This window comes from Asparagus officinalis, chromosome 5 (genome assembly GCF_001876935.1).
Source record: "Asparagus officinalis chromosome 5, Aspof.V1, whole genome shotgun sequence".
In the NCBI taxonomy this organism is placed as follows: Eukaryota; Viridiplantae; Streptophyta; class Magnoliopsida; order Asparagales; family Asparagaceae; genus Asparagus; species Asparagus officinalis.
Window position 1 is genome coordinate 78,063,562 of NC_033798.1, and position 14,703 is coordinate 78,078,264.

Sequence of the window (14,703 nt, forward strand, 5' to 3'; positions counted from 1 at the left end):
CCGCTTCGTTAAACTTTATCTACATATTCTAAAACCCTAACACACCGAGTTTGGGGTGAACCCATCGTCGTTTGACCCTCCGTCGAGCCATATGAAAAGTTTTATTCATTCGAACCGTTAAAATTGATACGAGTGGATGAAGGGTCAAACAACAACGAGTTCACCCTAAACTTATTGTGTTAGGGTTTTAGAATATATATATACATATCAAGTTTAATAAAGCAGATCATCCACAATATAGCTCAATCATGTGATTTTAGGTCGCGTCCTTATATGATTATCTAAGGCATCACCTTAGGAACACTTCTCCTATATAGATCAAGTTCAACGGAGCGAATGATCCACAATATATAGTATGCAACAAATTTGAATCTTTACAAATCTAAGATGTATTAGAGGAGAACATGTATGAATTTTCATTTCTTCTTTCACTTTCTTTTCCTTCTTTTTTCCTAATTATACTAGTACAAAGTGTAACTGCCCCAACGGGTGATAGTAACCATTGGGGCAACTATTATTTTAACTGAGAACTGCCAATCAAAGAACAAGTGTTTGCTTGTTTCCAGTTGACGCCTAGTACACAGAACACAGTGGTTTTGATTTGAGTTTAAGATTCTCATTCTGCCTAACCTATCCATGGTAAGAAGTCATGAATGGCAGATTAACCATACAGTAAAAGAGTGCTTAGGATAGAGGATCTCATCCCAGACTGTATCATACCAACCAACCGAAGGAGCTGGAGCTCAGTGAGCTAGAGCCTTGTACACAGCAGTGTGTTGGAGTTTACCATTAGAGCAGCAATGATCAATGACGTTCTTCAATCTTTCAAAGCTTCCGAACTTGTTCAACAGCATATCCCTCACCTTGAGGAGTTATTTCCACATCCGTGAGTCATTAACCTTGCTTTGAATCTCCCAAAGATTATAGTTTTGTAACTTGAAAGGCAAGGGACCCATGAAGAAATTGAAGAGGATGGCACTTGAGGCTACAATCTATATGACCCGGCAAGAGCGCAACTTGAGAATCTTTCAGGGCAAAGCTTGAGGATCATATCAGGCCCTTCGGGCAATTAAAATTTTCATTTATACAAAAGTTTTGAATGAGAGTACACACGTTCATATGAAGGACCTTCTTGAGAAATTGTAATTTTTCTTTTTGATTACCAGATAACTTTTGGTTTTTGACGTGTTTCACAATGTTACATTTGGAAAATGAAAAAAATTTAGTTCATTTACCAAAAAAAAAACTATTGTTTTAACTTTTTTGAAAGAAAAACAAAAAGAAAAATCGATATCCTCCGCAAAATCGAAACAAATTTCCCGTGACTTAGAGCATGGGCAGCAAGCTCCCAGCTCCGCTCTCAGCTCCGACGTGGCCAAGCTCCCAGCTTTAACGCCCTCCAACAGCCTCCGAAGCGCTCCCAAGGACCTCCCAAGCGCTGACGTGGCTGCCTCCAGCTTCGGCGCCTCCGTCGATGGAGGGGATTTGGGGTTGGGGTTGGGTCTGTCGAAGGGGTGGGGTTGGGTCTGTCGCAGGGAGACGATTTGGACGAAGGGGGTGGGGTTGGGGTTTGGACGAAGGGGGTGGGGTTTGGTCTGTCGAAGTTGAGATGAAGATGAAGAGGTTTGGGTTTGGGGAGATGAAGAGGAGTGGGTTTGGGGTTGGGGAGATGAAGAGGTGAAAAATGAGCTTCAGTTGAAATAAATGAAATTTTCTTAAATGAAATAAATGAAATAAATGCCGTTGAGTGAAATAAATGAGCCTAAAGAGTTGAAAAATGACCTTTGAGTGAAAATGAAAATTTCATGCCGTTGAGTGAAAATTAAAATAGAAGAGGGGGTTTTTTGATATTGTTGGAGCTCCTAACTAGGAGCTTGTTGGAGCTCCATGAAAGAAGGAGGGCATCCAAGGCTTATTTTTTTTATTTTTTATTCTAAAATGCTTGAGAGCTCTTGAGAGCTTGCTGACTAGGACTCTCAACTGGGAGCTTAATGCAGTTGCTCTTATCTCCCTCGCTCTCGTTCTATCTGTTCACTTGCTCCTAGAATTCTTCCCCAGAACCAAATTCCTAGATACCTGATCCTCGCTGCCTTCATCTCTAACGCCGCCTCCCCTCCACCTCCATCTCGTCTCCATCATCTCCTCCTCCAATCCTCGCTCACTATCAAAACCCAAAAACAAAAGCCAAGATCCCGCATCTAGGGTTCAATGCTCTGCCGCCTCCTCACCACTGCCCCTATCCTACCTTAGCCCCCCGTAAGTCCTTTCTCCTTTCCCTTCAAAACCCTAACCCTAGTTTTTGGGTATTTGCTAAAATTTAGGGTATTTTTCGAAATTTAATGCAATTTTTATGTTGCATATTATTATGTTTATGCAATTTTATGTTTGGGTACGTTCTAAAATTTTAGGACATTTCTGATATTTTTGAATATTTTCTAAAACTTTGGGTATTTTCTGAACTATGATGCACTTTGTGATGTCGCATGTTATCTATAAGCAAGGAGTTTGCAGAATCAAAGGGATTATTCAGGTGAGAAACAACCCTTAAAATCTTTTAAATGGTCATAGTTAGATGAGTGGTAGATTTTTCAACTTGGGATTCCCTATGTTTCTGGATTAATTTGTTGTATGATAATCATTTCTACGCAGGAGTAATTTGTTACATAATCAGGTTGGCTGATTTTTTTTCCTTTTGTTTTGGAGTAATTTGTTCATCGTACATGAGTTATTTCGTTAGTAGATTTAATGAGAAGGTTATATGGTAAGGAAGATGATGGAATATTATACTTATGAACCCAGCAAAATAAATCGGATGCTCTGTTGTGAATTGAGATATTATAGTTGTAGGCTGTCTAAAAATCACAATAGATAGCTGATCCCCCATCAAACGTCGATGATGGAGATAACAATCTGACGACTTCCAGAAGGTTACAATTTAAAGATTTTCACGTAAATTGATGAATGTTACAATCTGACGATCTTCACGACAACCGATGAAAGCTCTAATCAATAACATTCACAATCAACATTGGGAGTTATAATTTAACGACTCTCATTTTCAAGGAGTCAAGATGAAGATTACAAGATGGTGATCTTTGCAACGCTCTAGCAAAAGAGACTACAAATCGACTGTCTCTTCAAATTCAGACGCGGAACTCACTTATGCGTCCCAGATTCAAAACGCATAGTTCGTGGCCGCGTTCCAAACTCTCAGAACAAAACACGGAGGTCCTCCCCGTGTGTCAACACCAAAACACGGAGGTCCTCCTCGTGTGTCAGCAACAAAACGCTGGAGTCGGACCTACGTTGCAATACCAAAACGCGGAGGTCCTCCCCGCGTGTCAACACCAAAACACGGAGGTCCTCCCCTGCGTTGCAACATCAAAACGCGAGGGTCAGACCTGCATTTTTTGTGTTTGACTGGTTCAAACAGAACCTATACGGTTTTAAAACCGTATCTCCACTTACTGGGGTCGGTTACACCTCATTATGGAGAGATTTTAAGGGGGATTACACCCTTTAAACTCTTGAACAGTTCCAAAACTGTTTCCCACGATTTGGGGACGGTTACACCCCACTTAGGAGTGATTTAAGGGGCGGTTAGACCCCCTTAATCCTCTATAAATAAGAAGAAATTCAACTGAGTTAAGGGTTAGAACTTCTTGGCTCGGATTGACCCTAGAGCTTGGCAGCAAAGAGACGATCTTTGGAGCATTCTCGGATCTGGAGATCGATCACCGGAGCTTTCTTCTGGCCTTGGCTTACTAACCGATTTTCGATTCAAATCAACTCTTTTACATAGTTCTTCTAAACTCATTCAGAGTTCTAAAACTTGCTTTGCAAGTTCTCCACAGCGTCAAACCGTGAGGAGAAGACATCGTTCCAGTGAAGCAAAACGTCGGATCGTCAACAGAGAGCAAACTCGACGCGAGCATTCGAAGGAGTCACTCCATCGTCACCGTGAAGAACCCATAATTAAACAAAGGGGAGAATTCAGATCATTCTTTTCTCTTTTGTAATTAGGAAATGCAATTATAATTGATGTCAAAGGAATACAAATCAAAATTTTCTTTCATTTCTTTTACTACAAAATTTTTCCACAAACAAAAGATGGCGACTCTGTTGAGGACGAGCTTCTCTGATGAAGAAGTGGTCGCGTAATTCGATGTTCATCTCACTGGAACAACCATCGAAACTCTCATGATAGAGTTTGATCAAGCCAAGTTTGAGGAGGCTCTCCTCCAGATCCCTTAGCCCCAAGGCTATGCGTAAGATCCACAAAGTTTCTAAGGACACTAAAGCTCCAGTTATGACTGACTCATCAAAGGGCTGTCTCCCTTGGGGGTTGCACTGTTCATACAGTCCCCTCTTTGAAGGAGAAGACTTAGCTTTGGCACAATTTCATGAAAGTCGATCCTCCAACCAACGCGAGCTTCGCGTTCGTGAGCCTAAACACAACCCTGAGCTTCGTGTTTCTACTTTAGAACGCAAGCTTCGTGTTTATGAGCTCAAACATGAGCTTCGCAAGAACCAGACTGAACGTGGCCCTCAATGGCGCGTTTTACAGCCAAAACACGGACCTCAAGCCTTCGTTGAACGCGAACTTCAACTTCGCGTTTCCCAGTCAAAACACAACCCTCGCGTCGACAATGAAGGATGCGATCCTCATGTTGCCAAACCAAACTGCGGACTTCGCGTTTCAAGTGCCTAGCGCGACCTTCGAGTCTCAAGTGCCAAACGCGACCTTCGCGTCTCAAGTGCCAAACGTGACCCTCGCGTCCCAAGTTTTAAATCTAATACAGAACCTGGTGTATACTTTGCGTAGCGTGACTAGATTGAGGGGCGGATGTCAAAAGTCCATGGATTCAAGGCATCTCAACCAGATCCATGTTCACCAAGAGCCAGTCCTGTCCAATCATAGACTGGGGGTTCCAGTTCAAACCTCACGATCAGTGAGTAATTCTCCTCGAATCTTTACAACAGATTTGAGAGAGTTCATATCGAGTGAAAGACCGATACAACAAATTATTCGTTCATTCCAATGTGAACGACTGATCCCTACGGTCCTCTCAGGATGCCAATGCTGCTCATATGCGCCAAACCGTCGATATTCAACCGACCAACGAATGTTGTTTTGCCTTACCAACGACGACGTTCGCACAGGAAGAAGTCTCTAGAAACCGAGTATCCTGGAGTCACTATCAATGTGATCGGCAGAGGCAAAGCCTCAGGTCCTAGTTCCGATGACTCTAAGACAAGTCGTTTACCGACCGTTAGAGAAATCACTAACGAGTTTGAAGGAGTCTACCGACACACTCGGACTCGAACGGGAGTCATTCCCCCTGTCAACTATCGGAGGTTACCCAGAGGAACCAATTCCGATGATGAACACTCAGCCATTGCAGAGTCCTAATCGTCAAGCTTTTTTGTTAAACATGAGAGCTCTGCTTATATGACGGGAAACCATGAAGATCTCGCAAAGAGACTTGATGAGCAGGAGGCCATGCTCAAATCTCAGCAGAAGGCCATCAATGAACTCTTGGCCCTGTTGACTCAAATCGTCACAGACAAGGCAAAATCTCAGAAGACAGATTCGCTACCCAGGCAAGAATCTTCCCGAAGAGGAAGAACGTCTTCATCCTGACTTCACACAAGCAAAGGGAAGGAAAAAGCGGTTGATGACGCTGCTTCTGACCAAGAAGCCCACAATCTGGAATCTTCCTCTGATAAAGAAAGAGAGACGGAGAACGAGCAGAATCTTCAGTCTACCAAAATAAAAGAATTGGAAGCCCGCCTCAATGCCATTGCTGATAGAAGCGAGCTGTAAGATGAGGGAGTTGTCAGGCCCTATCCTGCCGAATGGGATGCGGCCCCTTATCCTCCAAAATTTAAGGTCCCAACGCTACAAACTTTTGACGGCATGGGATCACCGAACCAACATATCTATCATTTCAAGTCACAGACTGGGAGTATGATATCAAACGATGTCATACTGGCTCGATTGTTCATTGACACCCTTAAGAAAGTTGTTTTTGAATGGTTTAGGAAACTGTCTGCTGGATGTATCCAAAAGTGGGCGGATCTAGAGAGACTCTTCCTGTCAAGATTCTTTGAAGAGGATACAGAAGTCTCCATCCATACCCTTCTCGCCACTAAGCAGAAGAAGAGGGAGTCCGTCAAAGCCTTCGTCAAGAGGTTTCGAAACATGGCTCTGCGATGTTCGTCAGGTATGACACAGTCTACACTGGTAGAGACCTGTCGACACAACTTGCAAACCAATCTCCTAGCCCGAATAGGAGTTGCAGAATGCCGTTTCTGGAGACAACTAATTTCTCAAGGAGAACAGACTCAAAAGATTATTACCAGGATCAAAGCTGAAGAACAAAGTAGGCAAGATCCACCTGAGCAATCGGACCAAGCTTAATCTTCTTAGTCAGAAGGAGAATATACTACGGCTATTGAAGCCAATTCTCTTCAGTAGGATGGCGGGTCCAACAACTATCACGTTAATAATTACCTCTGATAGTCGAACTCGTTAGATAATGGCCTACTAGGCGATGTGCCATTTCTATCCTTTTTTCCCCAGCACTTGTTCAAGACTGGGGGTTGGTTTATTTGTAGTTTATTAGATTATGAATAATAATTTTTTTTTGAGTTGTCACGTTCAATAGAATACCTCTGTCAACCACGAAATCTGTCAAAACTATTAAGTTAACAATACACCTCTGATAGTCTATTTTCTCCAAATTCCCCTACCAATCCTCTTCAAGTAGGATGACGGGTCTACAAAAAACTATCATGTTAATGATCACCTCTGATAGTCCATTTCCCCCAAATTCTCCTACTAATCATCTTCAATAGGATGGTAGGTTCACAAAACTATCACGTTAACAGTTACCTCTGATAGTCCATCAATCTGCTAATCCTCTTCAATAGGATGGTAGATCCATAAAACTATCACGTTAACATCTACCTCTGATAGTCCATTAATCTGCTAATCCTCTTCAATAGGATGGTAGATTCATAAAACCATCACGTTAATATCTATCTCTGATAGTCCATCAATCTGCTAATCCTCTTTAATAGGATGACAGATCTACAAAACTATCACGTTAATATTTACTTCTGATAGTCCATCAACTTATCAATCATCTTCAATAGGATGATAGATCCACAAAACTATCACGTTAACATCTACCTCTGATAGTCCATCAATCTGCTAATCCTCTTCAATAGGATGGCAGATCTATAAAACTATCACGTTAATATTTACCTCTGATAGTCCATTAACTTACCAATCCTCTTTAATAGGATGATAGATCCATAAAACTATCACGTTAACATCTACCTCTGATAGTCCATCAATCTGCTAATCCTCTTCAATAGGATGACAGATCTACAAAACTATCACGTTAATATTTACCTCTGATAGTCCATCAACTTGCCAATCCTCTTCAATAGGATAACAGGTCCACAAAACTATCACGTTAATATATACCTCTGATAGTTTATCAACTTGCCAATCTTCTTCATGGCAAGTCCACAAAACTATCATGTTAACAGCTACCTCTGATAGTCAAACTCATCAGATAATGGTTTACCAGGTGATGTGCCTCTATTCCAACTTCATGGATAGTGCCTTACTAGGCGATGTGTCTTGTCTACATCTTTTTCTTCCCCAGCCAAATCTTAATCAAAGATTGGGGGTTGGTTACTTAGAATCCACTGGATTAAGAGTAACGAATCTTTCACATTGTCGGGTTAACATTATATTTCTGACGATCATCACCCCCACAGAGTATGAATGCAACTTTCATCACTCCTAATTTGTCACGTTAACAACATACCTCTGACAATCAACTTATTAATCCTTGTTAATAGGATGATAAGTCCTCAAAATTGCTCAAATCGCAATCTTCCCAAGCAAGATGTTAAGTTTTAAAAATCTTATTCAAATCACAAGTATCAAAATTAATCACTTCTGGTGATAAACTCACCTAGCAAGTTTCCCCAGCGAGACGCTAATTCCCAAAATCTTGTGTAAGTCACAAGTACCTATTTTTCTGTCATGTTAACACTATATCTCTGACAATCCACTTATCAATCCTCTTCAATAGGATGATAAGTCCACAAAGTTGCTCCAATCACAACACATTCCTGTCATGTTAACACTAAACCTCTGACAAATTCACTTATCAATCCTCTTCAATAGGATGATAAGTTCACAAAGTTGCTCTAATCGCAACACAAATCCTGTCATGTTAACACTATACCTTTGACAATCCACTTATCAATCCTCTTCAATAGGATGATAAGTCCACAAAGTTGCTCCAATCGTAACACATTCCTGTCATATTAACACTAAACCTCTGACAAATTCACTTATCAATCATCTTCAATAGGATGATAAGTTCACAAAGTTGCTCCAATCGCAACACAAATCTTGTCACGTTAACACCAAACCTCTGACAATTAACTTATCGTCTCTCTTCAATAGGATGATAAGTCCACAAAGTTTCTCCAATCGTAACACATTTCTGTCATGTTAATACTAAACCTCTGATAAATTTACTTATCAATCCTCTTCAATAGGATGATAAGTTTACAAAGTTGCTCCAATCGCAACACAAATCTTGCCACGTTAACACTAAACCTCTGACAATTAACTTATCGTCTCTCTTCAATAGGATGATATCATAATAAGTTCACAAAGTTGCTCCAATCGCAACACAAATCCTGTCACGTTAACACCAAACCTCTGACAATTAATTTATCGACTCTTCCCAATAGAGTGATAGGTCCACAAACCCGTCAAGTTAACATCACACCTCTGACAATCAAATCAACTTATCGACTCTCTTCAATAGAGCGATAGACCCATAAAATACTGTTAGGTTAATATCACACCTCTAATAGTCAAACCCCCAATGAACTTGTTAATTATTTTTTTAACAAGAATAGCAAGTTTTTATTATAAAATCCCCAGCGGATTAAATATTTTCTGGAATTATCCTAGTGATAATAAAGAAAATTTCTGAATTTCACTCTAAGTAGAAATTCATGCCAAGTTAATATTAAACCTCTGGCGCTTCTAACTTTCTTTCAGTGTTTCAAGTAACACAGGAAGAAATAATGATAAAGTCTACGTATTTAATATCGTAACCAGTGATTATCATTAAATTAATAATCTCTGAATCCATGCATCACACGCATGGGGAACTTTATCTCGATTCCTAATTAGAGATAAGCCTATGCCAAACACGCGTTGCCGGTTAGTCCTTTTTCGTGAAAATGACAAAGTCTGTGTATTCAAAATCATAGCATCAAGTCTAAGAGGGTTCATTCTCTTAGCACAACGTTGCATGTGGAACGGACTTAGACAATCCATGTGTCAGCCCGACTCAAACGGTAATCGGTAAAAGCTTATCAAATCCGTTGATGGCTGAGCTTTTGTTAAAAATCCTATGCATATTCGTAGGTCCATTAGCTTAATGGATGTGAGCCGAGACTTGAAACAAATGAGCTAAAGACAAGTCTCAAAGACTTAGTCAAAAATGCACGGAAGCCACTTCCATGTCTTAAGTCAAAACGCTGAGGTCAGACCCGCGATGCAAAAACCAAACGCCGAGGTCATACCCGTGTTCCAAATTCAACATGCAAGGGTGAGACCCGCGTCTCAAGTTCAAAATGTAGGGTTAATCATCTGCATTCCAGAAGTAGGATTGTGATGCATACCTTCATACAGGTCCTACATGGCAAATCTCGTCAACCAAGATGCATTCAAAGCGAGTGCAGAGAACGAGCCCTTTACGACAAGGAATCAACAGCTCCAAGATCAGAGTTGAGATCCAAAGTATTCTGAAAATTCGTCCCAGTCAACCGCGAACTTTCAAAAACTTTGGAGGGGGTTCTGTAGGCTGTCTAAAAATCACAATAGATAGCTGATCCACCAACAAACGCCGATGATGGAGGTTACAATCTGACGACTTTCAGAAGGTTACAATTTAAAGATTTTCACGTAGATTGATGAAGGTTACAATCTAACGACTTTCACGACAACCGATGAAAGCTCTAATCAATACCCTTCACAATCAATATCGGGAGTTATAATTTAACGACTCTCATATTTTCAAGGAGCCAAGATGAAGATCAAAAGATGGTGATCTTTGCAACGCTCTAGCAAAAGAGATTACAAATCGACGGTCTCTTCAAATTCAGACGCGGAGCTCACCTATGCGTCCCAGATTCAAAACGCATAGCTCGTGGCCGCGTTCCAAACTCCCAGAACAAAACGCGGAGGTCCTCCCCGTGTGTCAACACCAAAACACGGAGGTCCTTCCCGTGTGTCAGCAATAAAACGCTGGAGTCGGACCTGTGTTGCAACACCAAAATGCGGAGGTCCTCCCCGCGTGTCAACACCAAAACGCGGAGGTCCTCCCCGCGTGTCAACCTCAAAACGCCGGAGTCGGACCTGCGTTGCAACATCAAAACACGAGGGTCAGACCTGCGTTTTTTGTGTTTGACTGGTTCAAACAGAACCTATACGGTTTTAAAATCGTATCTCCACTTAATGGGGTTGGTTACACCTCATTATGGAGAGATTTTAGGGGGGATTGCACCCCTTAAACTCTTGAACAGTTCCAAAACTGTTTCCCACGATTTGGGAGCGGTTATACCCCACTTAGGAGTGATTTAAGGGGCGGTTAGATCCCCTTAATCCTCTATAAATAAGAAGAAACTCAACTGAGTTAAGGGTTGGAACTTCTTGGCTCGGATTGACCCTAGAGCTTGGCAGCAAAGAGAGGATCTTTGGAGCATTCTCGGATCTGGAGATCGACCACCGGAGCTTTCTTCTGGCCTTGGCTTACTAACCGATTTTCGATTCAAATCAACTCTTTTACAGAGTTCTTCTAAACTCGTTCAGAGTTCTAAAACTTGCTTTGCAAGTTCTCCACAGCGTCAAACCGTGAGGAGAAGACATCGTTCCAGTGAAGCAAAACGTCAGATCGTCAACGGAGAGCAAACTCGACGCGAGCATTCGAAGGAGTTACTACATTGCCACCGTGAAAGAACCCAGAATTAAACAAAGGGGAGAATCCATATCATTCTCTTCTCTTTTGTAATCAGGAAATCCAATTGTAATTGAAGTCAAAGGAATACAAGTCAAAATTTTCTGTCATTTCTTTTACTACAAAATTTTCCCACAAACAATAGCTTTCTCATAGAATGCACACGGTTAAATGATAGTCATTTTTATAGTTGGAAGAACTTAACTAGGTTTATTATATAGACTTGTGAAACCATTGTGGCTCCTCATAAAAAAAATGGGTAAATGTAAATTAGCTGTATGCTCATATGGTGTAGGGTGTGTAGGTTCCTCCAAAGTTTGATGTCACAGTGAATTTGTAATGCATCTATCTGACACTTCATCAAGTTGCAGCAACATACTTCAGTATGTGAACGTTGATCAATTTGTTTCTAGCTCTGATTTTGGGCCTCCTTAGTTGGACATTCATCTACTTTCTATTGCTTTCATTTATTATTTGAATAATAGTAGTAGTTTTTACACTTAGTACACTAGATATTGAAGAGTATGTAAAAGTTCTCTAATGATTTGATCTAACCATTTTACCTGGTGTTCCTTTGAATATGTTGTTACATCTTACGTTTATAGGTTATGAATATATCTTCCTACCGAACTATAGTAGTTAGAGAAGCAGTTGTATGATGTTTAATATCTCATGTAGAGGGTCATTTCTTGCACATGTGGATATGTTGGCCTCTTATCTGTCTATTTTCCTCACTTCTTTCCTTCCTTTGGTGATATTTACATATGTAGGAGGCTGATAGTGCTGCTGAGCTGAAAAAACGAAAAAGGGTAACCATGTAGGGAGTTGGAGAAAAGTCAAAATGAGCTAGCCAACCAGGACCCTATATCGAGGAGCAATATGACGGTGGAAGATTATTGGCTATAATCTCTTTCTCCCTAGACAATGCATTCAAGCTAATGAGTATGAATCATTTCTCCTAAACATGTGGTTTTATCATAATGGCTCTCACAATGATGTGTAATTTATCATATTTTTAATATGTATAAAGTTGAGAGGATACATTAACCTTGTTACTTGTTGATTACAATTCATGATGCCTCTCTGCTTTTAACATTTCATTTATTATAATCATTCATAAAAGTTGCTGAAGTTGTTGAAGTCCGGATGTTAGTACAACATGTCACTCATTTTTCAACCACTTATCATTTTCATCTTTGTTTTTTAAAGGAACCTGAAAGTGCTATAACAAGAGAAGAGGAAATGGCCTTGGCACAAGAAAAAGGATGCTTGTTCTTGAATGCAGTGGAAAAACACGAATGATTGTTGAGAAAATGCTTTGGAAGACTTGGAGTAAAGGTATATTACCAAAAGAACATAATTTTTTTCTTCTAGCATCGCGATTAAGTGCTGATCACACACTGTTTCATTTTACAAAAGAAATAAGACATGCTTTGAAGAATAAACTTCAGTATGAAAGATACCAGTATTCCCATGCTCATATTGACATATTGCTGTGTGATATATCTAGTTCTTTTCATAATCAATTTGCTAATTCTTTTGTATTTCAACTGTTAATTGCTATTTGCTAAATGCTTGTCATATATATATGCAGCAGACATATTCTTGAAGAGAAAGAGCTAAAGTCGTACATGAAGAAGCTCCAGAGGAAGAAGAGTAAGGGTTTAGCTGGAAACAGATTATAGAAAAATGTTGTTCATTATACATGAATTTGTTCTTGAGTAATTTGTTGCATAATCAGCTTGACTGAATTTTTTTCTTGCATCTTTTCTATGTAAAAAAACATGAGGATGTTTTAATTTGATTAAAGGAAATGATGAATGCGTTGTGTTTTTGTCTCTATTAAGAGTGATTATTCTAGAACATCATTGATTTTTTTTAAAAAAATAGGTACTTGCCCCAACGGTTGTACCCGTTGGGGCTAGTTAAGACCCCAACGGTTACTGTGTCATTCGGGCTGATTAAGGCCCAACGGTTCCACCCATTGGGACATTTTTTTATTTTTTAAAAATAAAAAATAAAATTTTCTTGCCCAAACGGTTGTAACCGTTGAGCATGTTTTTCAACCGTTGGGGGAAAGTAAGCCCCAACGCGATTTGTCCCAACAAGTGTTTTTGCAGCCCCAACGGTTGTAACCGTTGGGGACATGCTTAGTCCCAACGGTTACAACCGTTGGGGCTGCTACAGTTTGTATTAGTGTAAATAATTTTTTTTCCATATTTCAAAAATCGCTTCATTATCGTTAGATCTCTCTTCTCAACCCACAAGCCGTCAAAGATTAATGTAAACTTTCCCATAGTCTACCATAATTTAAAGCTGTAATTATTGTTTGATACACTAGGGAAAATCCAGAAAAAAGATTTTACAAATGCAAAAATCAGAGTTGCAAGTTTTAGATTTGGTGTGACAAAGATTTTTCATATTGGATAAAGCTTTTGTTGAACTTCTTGTTGGAGAAGAGAAATGAATCGTAGGTAATCAAGGAACCCCTTCAACAGAAGGTGAATAGCATGAAGATGAGAGTGAGAGGCTCAGGGGGTGTTTGTTTTATTATTTTTTTGAGGATATAGGGTGGATTTCAAATTTTTGGATGTAAAAAGGGTTTTTTTTAGTTTTGGTATTTCATAAACCTTGTTTCTTTCAAAATTAGTTTTGGGATATTGAATCCCCAAATTATAAAAAAGTAATCTATTTTAGGATTTGTAAAATCCCCTCATTGAGCTGGGATATAGGCTGGATGTCTGACAAAATCCGTCAGCTCATTTTTTCTCACCTTCCGTAAACCAAAATCCCCCCATTCTCATCACCGCTTCGGTTCTTTTCCTACCTCTTTTACCCGCCTCCTCTATTTCCCGCTATTATATTTTACCCGCCGCCTCCTCTTCTCGCCTCCTGTTCTTACTCGTCGCCTCCTCACTCTGTTACTCCAGTCATCGCTATCCTCGTGGCCCTCCTCTTTAGCCCGCCACCTCCTCCATTTCCCGCCGCCTCTTTTACCCGCCGCCTCCTCCATTTCAGTTGTATCTTTGGTAAAGAACGAGTATTTGGACGGCAAAACTGAGATTAGGGCGAAATTAATTTGGGGATTTCTGTCGATTCTGGATTCTAGGGTTTCAGGCAATTTGCTCAAATCCTGCAGGTATAGATCTCGCACCCCCTCTCTCTAAATATCTGCTTTGATTTGTGTTAGGGTTTTGTAATTATGATTTGGGTTAATTTTTGTTGTTTGCTGAGTTTTGATGCATGCTAAGTTTCAGTTTGCTGCTGAGTTTTGATGCTGGGTAGATTTGGGCTGATTTTTGTCGATTTTGTAAGTTGTAAGATCTGAAATAACAGAGAGCTGACAACATACCACATATGTGCAACGTAAAGTTGAAGATCATTATAACTCATACACTTCTGGAGTCTAGTTATCATAAGCACAACTCTCTTTTGTGAAATTTGAATATTGTAAGATTCATGTATCCATGCATAGTTTTTATAATTGATACTATTTAAATGCATATATCATACCTGGTTCTGGTGAAAATCAATTTTTTCTTGGTTTTGGTTAATAGGGTAGTTGTCCTTACATACAGAAATGCGTCTTTTGGCAAAGATCTGGCTGTCGTTTATATGATGGTCCATATAGAAA

General features: G+C 40.0%; 1 long non-coding RNA gene across 3 annotated transcripts; it reads left to right on the plus strand.

Annotated features, from left to right (window-relative positions):
- On the plus strand, positions 2,074–12,909 carry LOC109844021. Of its 3 annotated transcripts, none has more exons than XR_002247864.1 (5): positions 2,074–2,256; positions 2,498–2,530; positions 11,840–12,011; positions 12,279–12,407; positions 12,664–12,909. It is a non-coding gene; the product is annotated as an uncharacterized LOC109844021 (long non-coding RNA). The 3 variants fall into 3 exon arrangements; XR_002247863.1 differs by having other exon boundaries at positions 2,502–2,530; XR_002247865.1 differs by lacking the exon at positions 2,498–2,530.